The sequence below is a fragment of the Trifolium pratense genome, linkage group LG2 (genome assembly GCF_020283565.1).
Source record: "Trifolium pratense cultivar HEN17-A07 linkage group LG2, ARS_RC_1.1, whole genome shotgun sequence".
NCBI lineage: Eukaryota > Viridiplantae > Streptophyta > Magnoliopsida > Fabales > Fabaceae > Trifolium > Trifolium pratense.
In genome coordinates, this window is record NC_060060.1 from 7,353,370 (window position 1) to 7,375,906 (window position 22,537).

The 22,537-nt window shown below is 37.1% G+C and overlaps 1 pseudogene; it reads right to left on the bottom strand.

The window, feature by feature from the left end:
* Window positions 1-2,730: 2,730 nt before the first annotated feature.
* On the bottom strand, window positions 2,731-22,242 carry LOC123904078 (annotated as a pseudogene).
* Window positions 22,243-22,537: the final 295 nt, after the last annotated feature.

The following is a 22,537-nucleotide window of genomic DNA, read 5'->3' on the forward strand; positions in this document are numbered from 1 at the left end:
CAACCTGAGAATCTGAACCCCCAACGGTCCAGCACATAACACAAAGCATGAGAGTTAGATCACATAATCAAAATATAAGTGCAAGTAAAAGAGTACTTAAACACTTCTTCAATAATCATGCATATATCATACATTCATCCATATTCATCAACAATCTATCACTCAATTATAAGTACATAAATACATATAATCGAACACTCACACAATCAATTATCACAATTAGCCAAGTATGTGTCACATATAACTTATCACATAAATGTACACATAACCTAATGCATTCTAATGCGTCAACTTCATGCAATGTCACCCTAGACATATCTAATGCATGTGGTACCGTTTCGTCTTTATTAGAGTATCTCACCTCTAATATCCGTCTTTATCGGATAAATATAATCCGATATCCGTCTTTATTGGAATATCCAATATACAACAACAAAATTCATGAATGCATGTATATGTTTTTCATGAATTCACCAACAATTATTTAGCATAAAGCTCGTCATTTACTATGTGGAACACTATCCAACATACGTCATTATTAAGATTAACAAAACCTTAATATTCGTCATTTACAACTTCATACATGATTAACAATCGTTATAAGCATCAACAATCATCAACAAGCATCAACAATCATGTAAGAATACCATTAAACCATGTTACAAGTGCCTAATTACACTTATAAACATCAACAAAAATTCCTGTCGCAGAGGCCTTCGCTAAGCGAAGGCTTAGCGAGACATGGCGAACCTCACCAGTAAGTCACCTGCTCATGGCGAGCATTGGCGAGCTTCAGCGAACTATTCGCTGAGCGAAGGCTTAGCGAGCCTACGCGAACAACGCCAGAGAGACACCTGCTCGTGGCGAGCTGCAGCGAGCTGTGGCGAGCTGTTCGCCACACGTTCGCTGAGCGAACACCTCCTGTCAGGACAGTTCAAAACTTGCGATTTCTACACCAAATCACCCAAAAATCCCATTTTTCATGTTATAAAGCCCAAAAGAGTTTGTATTCACCCATAACAAACATAGATAGACACAAAAGGACAGTCCATTTCTCAGATCTACCTCATAAACATCGAAAAAGTAAGGATTGACACTTTTTCATCAAAACTCTCAAGAACACAAAGTTCTTGAGTTTAATCTGTTATAAAACTCGTTTTTATCCATTATTTTCGTTCATTAATCATGTTAAAAGCATGTTAAACATATTAAGAACCTTAGGAACGAATTCCATCAAGAAAATCCGATCTAAGCTAAAACGAAAATGGGGTGGAGGAAGTTCGGGTGAGGAGAAATCGACATTCTCCCCTTCCTCGAGTCACCCACGATTAAGGAACCTACTCTCATACCTGGATTCGAAGAAAATACGAAGATTTGATCTTGATTCTCCTCACTTTCCTTTGCCCTAGCTCTTGAGCTCTCTTCTCTCTCCAACTTGTCAAGAACAAGAACAAATGAAATGTTCTCTCTTGACTTGGCCATATGGCCGCCCCACTCATGCTCACAAGGCCTATTGGGCCTCAAGCCCATTGGCTTGGCCCAATTCAAGTTAACTCTCACTACTCGCCTAATAACTAAAGTATTCGATAAATAACTCAAGTTATTAACTTAATTCTATGTTAATAAAATATTTTAACACATAAAAATTAATAATTTGAAAATTGGGTCGTTACACATCACAAGATCTACACGCCTGAACAACAAAAGATAGGTCTAATACACACCCTATCATGAATAGTCCATCCTCCACTTCTAGGGACCATTCAATCAATGTGAACTTCTCCAAGTTCAAACAAATTTTCAGTATTCCTTACTTGCCCATAACCAGAAAGTATCTTCCCTAAGATCTCATCCAGAAAACAGAACAGGATGCCTGCTCTGATACCAATTGAAATTCTGGTATAGCAGAACCAGATGTTGTACAAAATGTCGAGACATCTGGTCTGACATGAACAATACGGCAAGGCATATAAAATTAAAAACGGGTACTGAGAAATAATGTTTGATCAGATGTTATAACATTCAACTTAAAGAGAATGTCGTACTTAATGTTGGAACATCTTACGAAACATAATAAAATCAACAAGTAAATAAACTGCACAGGAAATTGTTAACCCAGTTCAGCCAATCTGCCTACTCTGGGGGATACCAATCCAGGAAGGAAATCCACTAATAGCTCTAGTCACTAAGACCTCCAGCAAACCCTTTGAATTTACGTCTTACACTAAGACCTCCAGCAAACCCTCGGTTTACGTCTTACACTAAGACCTCCAGCAAATCCTAGGTTTACGCCTTATGACCTCGACACTACTCATGTAACTTCTGCCTAGGAACTCCTAGACATGAGATCCCATCTCACTTCCACACAACCAACACAACCTGTGTTGTTCATATAATGTTGAATAAAATGTGGTGACAATCACCGTGACAAACTTTACTCTTGCTTAAAAGCTTCGAGTAAATCACACACAGTTAACTCCGTACTTCAAAGCTTAGGAGTAACCTTAAAACATTACAACTCAATTAAACACTGTCCTACTCAAGTATTAAACTAATACGTGAGAGGCTCACAAACACTATCTCTTTGCTTAAAAGCTTCAGAGATATTACAAAACTCTACTCATTACCTAAAGGTTTCTGAGTGAGGACATAGTGACCATCTCACAACCCGAGTGGTTCACTTACACCAACTCTCCTAGAGAGTGGCTTAAAGACACGAAACCCTAAAGACTACATCTTTGATGAACAATAGTTTCGGTTCATAAAATCTTGGTCTTGAGTCTTCTTTATATAGACAGAGCTAGCACACTCCTGATCATCCAAGATAAGCTTCAGAACACAACTGGTCTTTGAGTCACGTCCAGCTAAGCAAATTAGACCTTAATAAAAACTTTCCTAAAATGGTTTATCCTCTTTAGGAAATAAACAATGTGTTGAATCATTCCATTAAGTCTTGATAAGAACATATCTTCACTGATAACGTCTTGATCAGATCAAATCTTGATATACACGTTTGTAGAGTGGATTTCCATATATAGCAGATACGTGTATTAAATGCGCGAGATTTGGGCAATCTGGCTGTCGTACCCAAACATGTTTAAACATCTGGTCCAACATCTTTTGTACCCAACATGTTGAAACATTTGGTCCAACATCTTGCTTGTATATTTGTTTTAGCAAAATGAGGCCAACACACAAATATCCAACGGCCGTTCATCAGTGGTATTCAGTTGTGTGACACCAGCTGTCAAACCATGTTCAAGACCCATGACATCATAAACCTTTTGAATGTCTTGATTTGCCATCTTTACATCCCAATCCCGAAGTGATGGGTGCTTGTATTTTCCAGTTAAAAATGGGCTTCTCTTCCCCATTTTATCCAAGTAGTTAATCTGCAGAATAAAAACAAAACATACATATCAGGAAAACAGAAGATGCAAAAGCAGTTACTGAATGTGAACAAGAAATCAGGAAGCTAATAACATGCAAAACAAATTATAACATTGAAACCATAGACTAATGGTTTCAGGTCAAAATCCTTTCACAACTAGCTAGCTATGTAATTCCCCCTACCATACAGGCTATACAAAACACATAACACATTCACTATACAAAACACCTAAAAAAAGAGAAATATAGCATTGAAACCATAAGTATGGTTTTATGGTTTCAGTAAGTTATACACTGAAACCATTTACCAATAATAATGGTTTCAGTTTCAAGTGTGTAAAATTATAGAAAACACCTAAACAAATAAAACACATAACACATTCACTATACAAAACACCTAAAAAAAGAAAACACACAACACACACAACACACAACACATTCACTATAGAAAACACCTAAACAAATAAAATTATAACATTGAAACCATAGACTAATGGTTTCAGGTCAAAATCCTCTCACAACTAGCTAGCTATGTAATTCCCCCTACCATACAAGCTATACAAAACACATAACACATTCACTATACAAAACACCTAAAAAAAAGAGAAATATAACATTGAAACCATAAGTATGGTTTTATGGTTTCAGTAAGTTATACACTGAAACCATTTACCAATAATAATGGTTTCAGTGTGTAAATTATTGAAGAATATGAAGTAAGATGAAGTTATAGTTAGAATGTTTACCAATAGGAAATGAAAGTCTGCAAGTGGATTTGCAACACCTGGACTTCGCAGTCCTTCTTTCATATAATCTAGGATATGTGCGCACCAATTGTACGATGAAACACCGACTGCATCTTCTAAGATGTGGGCATAGTGAAGAGAGACATCACTGTGGTTAGTCGGGCACAATATGTTGTGAATTGTGTAACATATTGCGCCCTTCACCCAAGCAGTTGGTTTCTCAGTTGTCTTCAAGACTCTCTCCAATTCTACCAACTTCACATATTGAGAAAAACCTTCATTCAATCCTAATTCTGCCCTAAACCTTTTTATTGCCTCATCCGAGCAAACACCTGTGTTTATCTTTTTTCCGACCATTGGAAGCTCGTATACGCGGTGGACATCATGCTCTTTTAATTCAAGCACTTTTGTCGTAGTCAATCTGATGCACATGTTATCCTTGTCAAAGTTGTTTACGATCCAATCCACAAAGAATGTGTGGATTCTTGTCCAATTGCAAATGTGCAGCATTCCTCCAAACCCGTATTCGTTCAATACCTCAATTATCTTCTTTTTTGTTTTTTTTTCCATTGATAGATTGCATAATATCATACACTTTAGGTATGCTCAATTTGCGTCTCAACCTATGTTCAACCTCGGTAGGTTTCTGCTTCTGTTCAGTTGCTTTTGCAGCTTGCATTTTGTAACACCCAAACCCATTATTTCTATATTTCTACCTTAGTAAAAATCTTTTTCAAAATACGCAACGGAAAGTAATGTTCGATATTATAAAAGTTGTGGTTCGAGTATTACATTCTTCAATCAAAATAATACTAATGTAATTAATTAGTAAAAATAGTGTTTATACAAATCTTAAATCAACTAATGTATTTATTAGCTATACAAAACAACCTAGATAATGGACTTTATATACAATATAAAACCCTTTCCCGTGTCACAATCAGAGCGGAGCTTCATCGACGACTCGACATCGAATACCACAAAACCTGTAAATCTGGACCCCCAACGGTCCAGCACATAACACATAAAAGAGAGTTAGATAACATACTCAAAATATACAAGTGTAAGTAAATTGTACTTAAACACTTCTTCATAAAAACATGCATAATCATACATTATACATATACATCACCATCATTCATGCATATTCATATATCATGCATATTACTTCATTTATCACATAATCAATCATCTACAATTATATACCAAACATATAGTTTCACGTCGTCTCGGACAATACCAAAACATCAACAAATACATTGTTCAGATTATGGTCATGACGGACCCTGCGTTGTTCATTTTATAGTCATGACGGACTCTGCGTTGTTCATTTTATAGTCATGACGGACTCTGCTACTCACATACGGATTAACAATCAACATTTACCAAGTATGTGTCAAACATCATTTATAATAAAATGCACACATAATCCCTAATGCAATCTAATGCTTCACATTCATGTTATGTCCTCTAGACACCTCTAATGCATGTGGTACCATCGTCTTTATCAGAGTATTTCACCTCCGATATCCGTCTTTATCAAACAAATATAGTTCGATATCCTTCTTTATTGGACAAGCCAATATCCCTAAATATTCATGATGCATGCACTCAAAACTCATGAATATATTCATCAACAATTTTGGCATATAGCCCGTCAACAATAACGTGGAACACTATCCAACGTCCGTCTTTATTAAGATAATCAATACCTTAATATCCGTCTTTATTAGAATAACATAATTCTAATATCCTTCTTTATCAAGTTGATTAACACCTTAATATACTTCATTTATACTTCATACATGATTAACAATCGTTATAAGCATCAACAAGCATCAACAAGCATCAACAATCATGTAAGAATAAGACACTGATTGAAAATACATGCAAAGGAAGATCGCAGATGAAAAACTGGAGAAAACTGCAACATTTTCGCCTGGGGCGAAATATATTTCGCCTGGGGCGAAATAACTGCAGAATGACTGGTTCTCACTGACCAATTTTCGCCTGGGGCGAAATATATTTCGCCTGGGGCGAATTCTCTGCAGAATGAACTGGTTCTGATTTCTGCAGGACAGCCTCTCATTGCAACGATCATAACTTGGGCTACGAAAGTCCAATGGAGACGCACATATACTCGTTGGAAAGCTAACAAACAGGGCTACAACTTTTATGTTGGCCACTAAAACCAGTTCACAACGAAAAGAGGTCAAAATTGCACGTAAAGGTTCAGACCTCATAGATAACAATTTTCTACATTTCTCATTTCAAACTCTAAACTCTCAAGACTCTCACATAAACCATTTTTCATGTTATAAACTCCAAATAAGTTCATATTCAAGTGCAACAAGCATATCTAAACACAAAAGGACAGTTCATTTCTCAGATCTACGTCATAAACATCGAAAAAGTAAAGATTGACACTTTTTCATCAAAACTCTCAAGAACACAAGTTCTTGAGTTTAATCTGTTATAAAACTCGTTTTTAACCATTAAATCCGTTCATTAATCATGTTAAAAGCATGTTAAACATATTAAGAACCTTAGGAACGATTTCCATCAAGAAAATCCGTTCTAAGCTAAAACGAAAATGGGGTGGAGGAAGTTCGGGTAAGGAGAAATCGACATTCTCCCCTTCCTCGTATCACCCACGAATATGAAATCTACTCTCTTACCTGGATTCGAAGAAAACACGACGAAGATCTCGAATCCCTAGCTCTACCCTTGCTCTAGCTCTTCAAGCTCTCTCTTCTCTTCTCTCAAGAACATAAGAACATGAGAAAAATGAATTCCTCTTCTCCCTCTCATGGCCATAAGGGCGCCACACACACACCTCACAAGGCCCATTGGGCCTCAAGCCCAATTGGCTTGGCCCAATTACACGTTAACTCACTCTACTCGCCTAACTTAATTAAAATGCCACGTTAAATAAAATATTTTAACACATAAAAATAACAATATGAAAATTGGGTCGTTACAACTCTCCCCCACTTAAAAGATTTTCGCCCTCGAAAATTACGCAACTAAAGCAACTCCGGATAACTCCTGTATCCGACCCTCCAACAAAACGCTCAAAACGCTACACATTACCAAGTTTGACAAAATTAGTTTATCCCATCCAACACAATTTTTGTCCATTTATCAACAAGAGATCAAGGACGGCCAGTTCCTCAATTTGTCGATAAATATTCAACAATCATGATATCGGCACAAACCATTCTTATCAAACCGCTAAAACATCCACTCCGCACGAAACATCTATAGACTCACATTCTACGGTACACATAACTCTACCCCAAAACAGGTACAACTAATCGAACTCTCCGAAAGATACTTCCACAACTCCATAACTCCACAAATCCTATAAGTCTCTGATTCCCTCATGGATCACTTAACCGTGTTACATCACTTATTCATATTCGAATCTTATTTCAACTTATCACTTGATAGTTCAATTCCAACAATCACTTGATGACCAACATTCTCAAACTTCATTGACACAAGCTAAAAACTACCGTCTCTAACCGTCAAATTCCTTTTCTCACATATCTCCAATCATTGAGTCGAATCTCGTTACGACTATTCCATTCCCAAGTAATCTCTTAACCAATATTTGCATTCCTTAACGCAAACATTTTCCAATACCACTTCTCCTTAATTCCTTAGCAATTTGCTACTTCAAAATTAGGCTACCGCCTAAAATTGGTTCTCCAAACAATCATAACCTCTATCTCATTAGTTTCAAACGACATCTTCAATTCGCCCATAATCCATCTATCGATGTTCCTCATCATCTTGCATTGCAACAAGCATACTCTTCTCCGTTTATTCACTCATCGAATTTTTATTCATCTCCGACCCCTACCAATCATCATCTCTCTTTGGATAGTTATCTTTAAACTCCTCCTTAGTACATTCGATACCAAAATCAAACTCTTGAATTAAATCTACAAAGCTCCAAATATTCGCCATACGATCTAACTCTATCCATTAAATTCTAATCAACCTTTGTCTTAGTATTTTTACTCATGACTCCTTGTCTAATCCCAATATGACATCTCTAGAAAATTTCCAAAATTCTCGTCCAAATACATTTTAAGTTATGCACCAAGTCACTACCGTTTCATCATCCATGATGAAACAATTTAAAATCCTTTACTTCATTGTCACCGATTACGACCATACTACATCAACATCCACGATGCATCTAACAAAACTAGTCTCTACCGACTCTTCCATTCCATGAATTCAAATTCCTTAGCAAATACTTACTCACTCTTATCTTTTGGGCACCACAAAATGCTCTCCGACACTTACCTTAGGCATCGCCTTCAACTCCTTACTATAAGTGCTAAAACACAACATCTACTCACATGTGCGATAATCCTTTTCGCAAATTCTCACCTAGCACAAGTCACTTCCAACATGACCTCATATACTCATTCACAACACGTTCTCCAACGGCTAACTTTCTTATTCTTCATCATTCAAAATGATACCTCTCCTTTAGCTTCGTCTCAACCTCTAAGACTCTACGTTCTCGTTCAACATGTGACACCAATTGTCCGGTCATTATCCAAATCCAATCACTCTTCGACAAGCCTCTTACAAAATCCTTTGAATCGTTATCCTACTTCCATCTTCGAATAAATTCGACTACTTATACAATCCTCACTTCCAACGATTCAACAAACATACCAATCCTATTATGATATTTCTCAATTCCATTCTCATTTACTTTAAAACCTACTTCCCTTCATCGATTAATTAACACCAACGGTTCACTAATCTTCACATCTCTTACGAAAATTACTTCACACACTAGACTTAGAATTCCAAATTGTCCAACCAATTCAACATACTACCATATGCACGACTCACATAAAGCTTCTTACTCAAGCATCTGCTACAACATCCGATCCACTTGGATGACAACTTACTTCAAAATCATCACCTCCTCAAGAATCTTAATCACTCCCTCTTCTTCATATTCGACTCATTTCGATCAAACAAATACTTCAACTTTGGTCCACAAAACACGCCTCCATACTCTTCATCTCACTTAACCAATCTCACTAACTCGGTCCGACAACTTCTCTTCTAGTAGTTTCTCACAACTTGTTGCTCCCATTCATTCCACTTCGAACAACGTCACCACTTCCTGAATATTCCGCTTCAAGAGCATCTCTACTCATCTCATCTTCTCACGTTCGAAACATCTCGGAGAGATATAACCTTCTCCCCCACTTATCTCAAACCCACCTACACTCTTCCACTATAACTTCTGGTGCTCACACCTAACGGTTCTATCGTCTCTAAACATATTCTTCCTAAGAAGAAACTAGTATCGACATCGTTTACACGCATGTCGCATACAGGGGACAAAACCTAACCCACGATACCTAAACACTAACACAAATTCATGCAAGCATTCAAGTAACCTGTACTTCCCTCACTTTTCAAAGTTAGGAAATCAAACAATCACAAGAAAAATAAACATTGCAAGGCAATAATTCATACTCACATTCAGTCAACTCAGAACAAGACGTCAACAAAAAATAAATTTTGTAACACCCAAACCCGTTATTTAATTAACTCTGCCTTTATAAAATCTTTTTCGAAAAATACGCAGCGGAAAAATTGAAAATCTGATTTATAAAGCGCTGGTTTGAATATCACAAACTTCATTCAAAGATAATACTAATACATTTATCTAGTAGAATATTCGAATGAACTAAAAACAAAACCTCGCATCGAACGATGCGTTATTAGTTATACAAAACGGATACTTTTCAAATGAAAGCTTAAGACCAACAGAGTATACTAAGAGGACTACATGCATATACATATAAAAACCCCTTTTTCCCGTGTCTCAATCAGAGCAGAGCTTCACCATTGCACTCGGACGAGGCTAACACATAACCTGTCAACCTGGACCCCCAAAGGTCCAGCAATTAACACAAAGCAGAGAGTTAGAAAACATAAACATAAATATAAGTGTGAGTAGTATACTACACACTTCACACGCTATCATACATTTCTAACTCACGCACATACATCGTCAAATACGACTACCAATCAATCATTCATTTACAAACACACCAATCATATAGTTTCACGTCTTCTCGGACACTACTAAAGTGTTCATTTTATAGTCATGACGGACTCTACACTTGTTCATTTTATAGTCATGACGGACTCTACACTTGTTCATTTTATAGTCATGACGGACTCTACACTTGTTCATTTTATAGTCATGACGGACTCTACTCACATACCAAGTCATGGCAACAATCACAGTATTAAACAATTAGTAAATTCCAAAGCTTAACACATACGGAAAACACATTACAATCCAATCAGATATTGTCACATAACAATTATCAAATACATGTGCATTTACCCTAATGCATCTAATGCCAATTATCCAATGTCATGTCATCCCTAGACACGACTAATGCATGTGGTACCAAGGTGTCTCACCAACGGTGGACCAAGAACAGTTTTACATCATGCTGGATAAGCGTCTCACCAACGGTGGACCAAGAACAGTTTTACATCATGCTGGATAAGCGTCTCACCAACGGTGGACCAAGAACAGTTTTATATCATGCTGGATATGTCGGAACTTACCGAACCATCTTATCTCCCTTGGATAAGCCAACACAGTTTTACATCATGTCGGATGCTGCTATTCACCCCATTTAAGATGAACCCAGTTTTACATCTTGTTGGATGCGTCGGAACTTACCGAACCACCTTATCTCCCTTGGATAAGCTCAATAACAGTTTTATATCATGTAGGATATGGTTATCATCAACCATCTCTCCCATAAAGAGGAGTCACACAGTTTTATATCATGTTTGGATATGGGCTCCAGATCTCGGATAACATAATCCCATCTTCGGCCACTTTTCATAAACATAGTCCATTTTCATCAATTATTGGAATTCACATGATTCCCATAACACAATTATTCATGAATGCATGATTACTTTTAAACACATCAAATACATGACGCTATCTAGCTCGAAGCTATTCATTCACTGATGCGGAAACACAATTCCAACATCTAACACATTAGGATAACACAATATCCTATCACTCCAATCATAATTATTCACATGATAATTATCTGCATAACCATTTTTATACACATAAGGTTTCATTTACACTTATGTCATAAAACACACATCATTTCCTTAACATTGTAAATTAATGCTAAAACATAAACATAGTCACTTGAACTACAAGTCATTGCATACGCGTGCGAATCATATAACGATTAACAATAAGCATTAACAACATCAACATGTATCAACAAACATGTAAGGATACCCTTAAACCATGTTACAAGCGCCTAATTGCACTTAAAACAATTATCAAAAAGTTGCTGTCACAGTGCTGTTCGCTGAGCGAATCCGTAGCGAACCCGTAGCGAACCCGTAGCGAACACGTAGCGAACACGTAGCGAACACGTTCGCTGTAGCGAACAGGTAGCGAACTACATCAGAGGGTTGCAGGTACATGGCGAACAGATAGCGAATCCGTAGCGAACTTATTCGCTAAGCGAATCCGTAGCGAATCCGTAGCGAACTTATTCGCTAAGCGAATCCGTAGCGAATCCGTAGCGAACTACACCAGAAATATCTGTTCTTGAGTTTTCTAAGGCGGTTTAACATTGAATCAACTCAAAAATTCATCCAAACATGTTATAAATTCATATAAACAGCCATTCCAAACATATATGGTATCAAGGAACATTAATCATCCCTTCCAAACATCCAAATACCTCAAATAATCAAAATCATGCCAATTTCTTGCAAAATAAGCAAAGTTGCATAAACATGCAAATCATTGATCAAACATCTACATATTCCCATTTTCAACTCCCCAAAGTTGTTTACCTCATCTACCATGAGTTCACTACACATGTTAGGATCAAAAGAATCCATTTTCCATTAAGAAAATCACCCACAAAACCCACAAGAAAATAGAGTGGAAAGAGTTTGGGAATGGAGGAATCGACATCCTCCCCTCTTCCGAATCACTCACGAATATGTAATCTAACTCTCGTACCTTAGCTCGACGAATCCACAAGCTTGCTCTTCTCTTTCTCCCCCATGAGCTCCTTGCCCTAGCTAAGCTCTTCAACTTCTCAAGAATTGCAACTTATGAGACTATTCATGGTTGACTTGGCTACTTATAGCTCTCTCTCTATTCTCATGGATCAAAGCCCACTTGGCTTAGGCCCAATGCCTATTCCACGCCCAAAGGCCCAAACAACATAACTTCTCGCTCATTAACTTACGTTCTCGCTAAATGATTATTCACCGCTTAATAATTTAATTATAAATCACGCCCTCGCGTAATAAAATAATTAAATAACGAATACTAAATTTTGGGTCGTTACAACTCTACCCCCCTTAAAAGATTTTCGCCCTCGAAAATTACCCGACTAAAACACAACTCCGGATAAATTCCCTCATCCGATTTTCTAATTCCCAACTTGCATTCAATCCAACGGGTTTTCTAGTCATAATACCTTAGCCGATACGGTCTCTTACACAAACTCCGATTCAAATTCACACTTCTTCCGGATTCGTACCAACAAAACATACAAACTCCAAACCAAACCAAGTTTGACAAAATCAGTCAATCCCAATCGACACAATCTCGTCTACTCATCAACAATAGATCAAGGACAGCTAATCCCTTGATTTGTCGATAGATAGTCAACAATCGTGATGATGGCATAAACCATTCTCATCAAACTACTTAAAACTTTCTCTTAACATCTTACGGTACTCGCAGCACCACTCCAAAACAAAACCACTTAACCCAAAATACTCCGAAAGACCCTTCCGTTGCACACTTCACAACTTTTCAAATTCCATAAGTTCTTAACTGCGTCGAATCTCACTCCAACCATTCATTCGGTAGCACAACTCCTACGCTCATCTGCTGTCTAACTTCTCAAATTTCTTAACACATGCCAAAAATATACTATCCAACCGTCAAATTCTTTTCCTTGCAATTCCCCAAATCATTGCGTCGAACATTCAACATAACTGTTTTATTTTCCAAATAATCTCTTATCCAATTTCTGACTTCCTTAACATGACCTTCCCGATATCATTTCCCGTCGAAATATTCTTATCCAAAATATTACCTTAAGTCACTCGTCGACTCACTATCATCCCACCGTTCACGACGAAAATATCCATAATCATTTATTTCCTTCCCACATAGTATTACTATACTACTCTAACATATACGATGTTCCCAACATCACTTAGTCTCCACCGACTTTTCCAATAAGTCGTTGTCAATCTCATTCTTACTTCCGAATGGTACAAAACACTTTCTCTGATACTTTCATATTTCCAATTATTCAAATACGACACTTCACACTTAGCTTTATTTCAACCTCCAAAGGTTCATCCACCCTCGACACTAATTGTCCGATCACCATCTAAATGAAAATATTTCCTTCTCGACAAACTCTTTCAAAATCCATCAAATTGTTATCCCATTTCCATCTCGGAATAACTCTACTACTCGTACAATCCACTACCACTCGATAACTTAACAAGTATACCAATTTCTAACACGGTATTTCTTAATTCCATTCTCATCTACTTCTGAGAATTCACTTCTTTTTCCTTGGTTAAATAACACTAACGGTTCTCCAACCTTCACATCTATTTTCTAAGCTTCTCAAATCTTTCCAAGAAATGACTACTCGGTTCTAACACACTCAGCCGCTATAAATCCTTCCTAGGCTCTTCTCGATCACCTAGTAATTCCATATTTAATCTCAGCTACTATCAAAAGTTGATTTCCAAACAACCATGATCTCCGTCTTGTTGATTCCAACACAACTCTCATCAGATTCCTCTGAAAACTTTTCATCAACAAAGCTTCCATCTTTATCACTCTTCCTCCTCTTTGAGGATGAACCATCAAGTGAAAGACAACCAAACAATGGAACATTCTTCCTACGAGTTCCGCTAGAAACACCACCAGTCCCACTTATTGTAGTCGGGTTTTCAGTTCCCTAACCACACCTTCCATCCTTGACATCAACCTCCCACTTAACTTAACCCTCAAGGTATTCACCATTCGCATACTCGTCGTATGATCATCACTAGGTTTTCTTACCCTTGATGCACACGTCTTCTCCGTTTCCCAGCAACGGTGTTCACTTAACATTCAATCTGCTCCATCGTTCCCCAATGGCCACATTCTCCCTACGGCTAAACAACTTCATTCCGACTCACTCCGAAATGATCATCTGATACTTCCTCCAAAATATTCTCCAAATAAGAATTCCACTTCGAACAATGCTACTCAATCTTAAACAATCCACATCAAGAACATCTCTATTCGTCCTTACTTCTCGCGTTCGAAACATCTTGGAGAGACAAAATCTTCTCCCCCACTTATCTCAAACCCACCTTTACACTTCCACTAGAACATCCGGTGTAAGCACCTAACCGTCCTATCGATTCCAAATTTATTCCTCCCAAGAGAAATCTAATACCGACAGCATTCACATGCATGTCGTATGAAAAGGGTAAACATAAGGTAAGATATCTAAGCATCTACTCAAAACCCCTGTGCAGTCCTCTTGACAAACACACCACTGCAAAATACATAAACACACTATTCCCGTCTATGCTAACGTAACAACCTACGTAACAACTAGCATACATAATTACTACCACATGTCTATACATATATTTATAACTAAACTATATGTAAGACAATGAAACATCCATGTACACAAGACATCGAGTCAAGTACATGCATTACATTTCGTTTGTCCGCATACTTACAACATCTACTCAAACATGTATAAAACATAGCATGTTCTCAAACAAGTTCTCATCATGAGAATACATTCACATAGTTCAATTAAAGAACCACACTAAGTACTAGTAATCAATCTACCACATGTTATAAACAAACATATAACAACACACATTAGGATCTACTTACATCCTACTCCTTTCTCACTCTAGTGAAAAATTCATTTTCACTTACTCAAAAGAAAATAATCTTATATTTTCAACAAAATCTTCATCACATGCAGTTTTACATCATGCTGGATCATCAACTGTTAGCAATAAGCATCTACAAACCAAAAGTTCAAACCACACAAATTTTTAAAACTTAAGCATAAAAATACTCAACCACTACTTGACTTGATAACTTATAACAATGATAAGTATCAATCGCATCAAGTACACACAACAAGAAAAGACAGACACAACTGGCACACACGCTCACTCGATCTGACTGCACAGACCGGCTCTGATTGACACGTAACCTCACAGTCCGAAGACGACCTGCTCTGATACCACTTTGTAACACCCAAACCCGTTATTTAATTAACTCTGCCTTTATAAAATCTTTTTCGAAAAATACGCAGCGGAAAAATTGAAAATCTGATTTATAAAGCGCTGGTTTGAATATCACAAACTTCATTCAAAGATAATACTAATACATTTATCTAGTAGAATATTCGAATGAACTAAAAACAAAACCTCGCATCGAACGATGCGTTATTAGTTATACAAAACGGATACTTTTCAAATGAAAGCTTAAGACCAACAGAGTATACTAAGAGGACTACATGCATATACATATAAAAACCCCTTTTTCCCGTGTCTCAATCAGAGCAGAGCTTCACCATTGCACTCGGACGAGGCTAACACATAACCTGTCAACCTGGACCCCCAAAGGTCCAGCAATTAACACAAAGCAGAGAGTTAGAAAACATAAACATAAATATAAGTGTGAGTAGTATACTACACACTTCACACGCTATCATACATTTCTAACTCACGCACATACATCGTCAAATACGACTACCAATCAATCATTCATTTACAAACACACCAATCATATAGTTTCACGTCTTCTCGGACACTACTAAAGTGTTCATTTTATAGTCATGACGGACTCTACACTTGTTCATTTTATAGTCATGACGGACTCTACACTTGTTCATTTTATAGTCATGACGGACTCTACACTTGTTCATTTTATAGTCATGACGGACTCTACACTTGTTCATTTTATAGTCATGACGGACTCTACTCACATACCAAGTCATGGCAACAATCACAGTATTAAACAATTAGTAAATTCCAAAGCTTAACACATACGGAAAACACATTACAATCCAATCAGATATTGTCACATAACAATTATCAAATACATGTGCATTTACCCTAATGCATCTAATGCCAATTATCCAATGTCATGTCATCCCTAGACACGACTAATGCATGTGGTACCAAGGTGTCTCACCAACGGTGGACCAAGAACAGTTTTACATCATGCTGGATAAGCGTCTCACCAACGGTGGACCAAGAACAGTTTTACATCATGCTGGATAAGCGTCTCACCAACGGTGGACCAAGAACAGTTTTATATCATGCTGGATATGTCGGAACTTACCGAACCATCTTATCTCCCTTGGATAAGCCAACACAGTTTTACATCATGTCGGATGCTGCTATTCACCCCATTTAAGATGAACCCAGTTTTACATCTTGTTGGATGCGTCGGAACTTACCGAACCACCTTATCTCCCTTGGATAAGCTCAATAACAGTTTTATATCATGTAGGATATGGTTATCATCAACCATCTCTCCCATAAAGAGGAGTCACACAGTTTTATATCATGTTTGGATATGGGCTCCAGATCTCGGATAACATAATCCCATCTTCGGCCACTTTTCATAAACATAGTCCATTTTCATCAATTATTGGAATTCACATGATTCCCATAACACAATTATTCATGAATGCATGATTACTTTTAAACACATCAAATACATGACGCTATCTAGCTCGAAGCTATTCATTCACTGATGCGGAAACACAATTCCAACATCTAACACATTAGGATAACACAATATCCTATCACTCCAATCATAATTATTCACATGATAATTATCTGCATAACCATTTTTATACACATAAGGTTTCATTTACACTTATGTCATAAAACACACATCATTTCCTTAACATTGTAAATTAATGCTAAAACATAAACATAGTCACTTGAACTACAAGTCATTGCATACGCGTGCGAATCATATAACGATTAACAATAAGCATTAACAACATCAACATGTATCAACAAACATGTAAGGATACCCTTAAACCATGTTACAAGCGCCTAATTGCACTTAAAACAATTATCAAAAAGTTGCTGTCACAGTGCTGTTCGCTGAGCGAATCCGTAGCGAACCCGTAGCGAACCCGTAGCGAACACGTAGCGAACACGTAGCGAACACGTTCGCTGTAGCGAACAGGTAGCGAACTACATCAGAGGGTTGCAGGTACATGGCGAACAGATAGCGAATCCGTAGCGAACTTATTCGCTAAGCGAATCCGTAGCGAATCCGTAGCGAACTTATTCGCTAAGCGAATCCGTAGCGAATCCGTAGCGAACTACACCAGAAATATCTGTTCTTGAGTTTTCTAAGGCGGTTTAACATTGAATCAACTCAAAAATTCATCCAAACATGTTATAAATTCATATAAACAGCCATTCCAAACATATATGGTATCAAGGAACATTAATCATCCCTTCCAAACATCCAAATACCTCAAATAATCAAAATCATGCCAATTTCTTGCAAAATAAGCAAAGTTGCATAAACATGCAAATCATTGATCAAACATCTACATATTCCCATTTTCAACTCCCCAAAGTTGTTTACCTCATCTACCATGAGTTCACTACACATGTTAGGATCAAAAGAATCCATTTTCCATTAAGAAAATCACCCACAAAACCCACAAGAAAATAGAGTGGAAAGAGTTTGGGAATGGAGGAATCGACATCCTCCCCTCTTCCGAATCACTCACGAATATGTAATCTAACTCTCGTACCTTAGCTCGACGAATCCACAAGCTTGCTCTTCTCTTTCTCCCCCATGAGCTCCTTGCCCTAGCTAAGCTCTTCAACTTCTCAAGAATTGCAACTTATGAGACTATTCATGGTTGACTTGGCTACTTATAGCTCTCTCTCTATTCTCATGGATCAAAGCCCACTTGGCTTAGGCCCAATGCCTATTCCACGCCCAAACAACATAACTTCTCGCTCATTAACTTACGTTCTCGCTAAATGATTATTCACCGCTTAATAATTTAATTATAAATCACGCCCTCGCGTAATAAAATAATTAAATAACGAATACTAAATTTTGGGTCGTTACAAATTTCTTGTCTGGCTCCCTCGCTTAGCAAAAGCTAGCGAGCTCCCGGCGAGACAAGTCAAAACATTCACAGGATTTAGCAAGACTTAGCGAGACTCAGCGAGGTTCATTCTTCGCCTAGCGAGCACATCCAAAAATCTGGGTGCTCTGCTACGGTTTTGAACTTACGCTCACTAAACTCTCGTTTTCTCGACTCACTAATCCACAAAATCCAAAACATCAAGCATATAACATCATTATATACTTGAAAGTACAAATTAGAATCATGCATCACAATTACAACATAGGATTATGAGATCTTCATGTTTTTACTCATAAAACGCATAGCAATTCAAATGCCTAGTAATCATCTAGCACATGTTATAAACAAACATATAACAAACACATATCAGGACACATTAATATCCTACTCTTCTCACCATTTTAAAAATTAATTTTCACTCACCCAAAAGAAAATAACTCTATATTTTCACCAAAATCTTCAAGAAATAATATTAGTTTTTAAAATTATTTCAAATCATTACCACATGCAGTTTTATATCATGCCGGATCGTCACATGCAGTTTTATATCATGCCGGATCATCAACAATTAGCAATAAGCATCAATCCATCAAGTTTAAACTACAAAAAGGTTAAACTCTACGCATATACAACTATTATAAACATAGGAGCATAGCACTCACACCATTACTCACAAAAAGAACGAATAATTTAATTCAATTCACATCACTCATAGTTCCTAAATGAACAACATAAGTGATTTCACAAAACAAACACAACAAAATTGTTAGACAAACACGACTGACACACAATACTCACTTGGTCTGACTGCACAGACCTGCTCTGATCGACACATAACCCACACAGTCCGAAGACGACCTGCTCTGATACCAATTGTAACACCCAAACCCATTATTTCTATATTTCTACCTTAGTAAAAATCTTTTTCAAAATACGCAACGGAAAGTAATGTTCGATATTATAAAAGTTGTGGTTCGAGTATTACATTCTTCAATCAAAATAATACTAATGTAATTAATTAGTAAAAATAGTGTTTATACAAATCTTAAATCAACTAATGTATTTATTAGCTATACAAAACAACCTAGATAATGGACTTTATATACAATATAAAACCCTTTCCCGTGTCACAATCAGAGCGGAGCTTCATCGACGACTCGACATCGAATACCACAAAACCTGTAAATCTGGACCCCCAACGGTCCAGCACATAACACATAAAAGAGAGTTAGATAACATACTCAAAATATACAAGTGTAAGTAAATTGTACTTAAACACTTCTTCATAAAAACATGCATAATCATACATTATACATATACATCACCATCATTCATGCATATTCATATATCATGCATATTACTTCATTTATCACATAATCAATCATCTACAATTATATACCAAACATATAGTTTCACGTCGTCTCGGACAATACCAAAACATCAACAAATACATTGTTCAGATTATGGTCATGACGGACCCTGCGTTGTTCATTTTATAGTCATGACGGACTCTGCGTTGTTCATTTTATAGTCATGACGGACTCTGCTACTCACATACGGATTAACAATCAACATTTACCAAGTATGTGTCAAACATCATTTATAATAAAATGCACACATAATCCCTAATGCAATCTAATGCTTCACATTCATGTTATGTCCTCTAGACACCTCTAATGCATGTGGTACCATCGTCTTTATCAGAGTATTTCACCTCCGATATCCGTCTTTATCAAACAAATATAGTTCGATATCCTTCTTTATTGGACAAGCCAATATCCCTAAATATTCATGATGCATGCACTCAAAACTCATGAATATATTCATCAACAATTTTGGCATATAGCCCGTCAACAATAACGTGGAACACTATCCAACGTCCGTCTTTATTAAGATAATCAATACCTTAATATCCGTCTTTATTAGAATAACATAATTCTAATATCCTTCTTTATCAAGTTGATTAACACCTTAATATACTTCATTTATACTTCATACATGATTAACAATCGTTATAAGCATCAACAAGCATCAACAAGCATCAACAAGCATCAACAATCATGTAAGAATAAGACACTGATTGAAAATACATGCAAAGGAAGATCGCAGATGAAAAACTGGAGAAAACTGCAACATTTTCGCCTGGGGCGAAATATATTTCGCCTGGGGCGAAATAACTGCAGAATGACTGGTTCTCACTGACCAATTTTCGCCTGGGGCGAAATATATTTCGCCTGGGGCGAATTCTCTGCAGAATGAACTGGTTCTGATTTCTGCAGGACAGCCTCTCATTGCAACGATCATAACTTGGGCTACGAAAGTCCAATGGAGACGCACATATACTCGTTGGAAAGCTAACAAACAGGGCTACAACTTTTATGTTGGCCACTAAAACCAGTTCACAACGAAAAGAGGTCAAAATTGCACGTAAAGGTTCAGACCTCATAGATAACAATTTTCTACATTTCTCATTTCAAACTCTAAACTCTCAAGACTCTCACATAAACCATTTTTCATGTTATAAACTCCAAATAAGTTCATATTCAAGTGCAACAAGCATATCTAAACACAAAAGGACAGTTCATTTCTCAGATCTACGTCATAAACATCGAAAAAGTAAAGATTGACACTTTTTCATCAAAACTCTCAAGAACACAAGTTCTTGAGTTTAATCTGTTATAAAACTCGTTTTTAACCATTAAATCCGTTCATTAATCATGTTAAAAGCATGTTAAACATATTAAGAACCTTAGGAACGATTTCCATCAAGAAAATCCGTTCTAAGCTAAAACGAAAATGGGGTGGAGGAAGTTCGGGTAAGGAGAAATCGACATTCTCCCCTTCCTCGTATCACCCACGAATATGAAATCTACTCTCTTACCTGGATTCGAAGAAAACACGACGAAGATCTCGAATCCCTAGCTCTACCCTTGCTCTAGCTCTTCAAGCTCTCTCTTCTCTTCTCTCAAGAACATAAGAACATGAGAAAAATGAATTCCTCTTCTCCCTCTCATGGCCATAAGGGCGCCACACACACACCTCACAAGGCCCATTGGGCCTCAAGCCCAATTGGCTTGGCCCAATTACACGTTAACTCACTCTACTCGCCTAACTTAATTAAAATGCCACGTTAAATAAAATATTTTAACACATAAAAATAACAATATGAAAATTGGGTCGTTACACATTTTCCCCTTTTGTTGTCGGGTAGTATGCGAAGATGAAGCCTTCGAGTCTGATGACTGCGATAGGCCAAGGCTGAAGCTTGGTCCTGACTCGTCAACCTGCATTGAATGAAACCATTATCAATCAAAAATCCCATACTAACAGATCAACAAACATTGTCATATCACATATATCCACTGAAACCAAAATCCTTGCCTAATGGTTTCACTTAGATAGCAGACATTATCACATATTCCCACAAAAGCATACACTATTATCAACAAACACAGTTCAATCCTCAAATGTGGAAACCATTCAAGTATACAAAAGTTCAAACATATACACATATGAGTAATAATCCACAATTCCAAAATAATCAAACATAATTCCCAAAATATAATTAGGAAACCATTTAGTACATCCAATGGTTTTAATCTTGTGAAATTAGAAAATAATCAAACCAAAATAAAACCTAATTCCCAAAATCGAAGTAAAAATCTAGCTCTAACCTGTTTTCTTTTCACCATTTTGTGTTTGGTTCGTTCAAATTATGTATATGTTGGTGAATGATGATGAACTATGATGAATGGTTTTGAATGATGGCGACGGTGAAGATGATGAAATGTGATGAACTGATGATGAACAACGGCGATGTTGAAGATGGAAGGCGTTAATGGCGACGACGACGGATGAAGTGATGTTGGGCTTTGATTTCCGGCGAGGATGATGGCGATGAAATATGATTTATTCGTTGATGATGATGGCGATGGTGATGATGTTGAGCTTTGATTTCCGTAAAAACCCTAAAAGGACGAGATGAGAAATCAACCTTAGAATTGGTACGAACGCAGACGGCGGAGTTGGAGTGAAGATATTTTGTCTGAAAGATTTTGTCTATTAGGTTAGGGTGAGGGTGAGGTGTACGAAGTGGGGGTGTATGAAGCAAGGACATGGGGGTGTATTCAG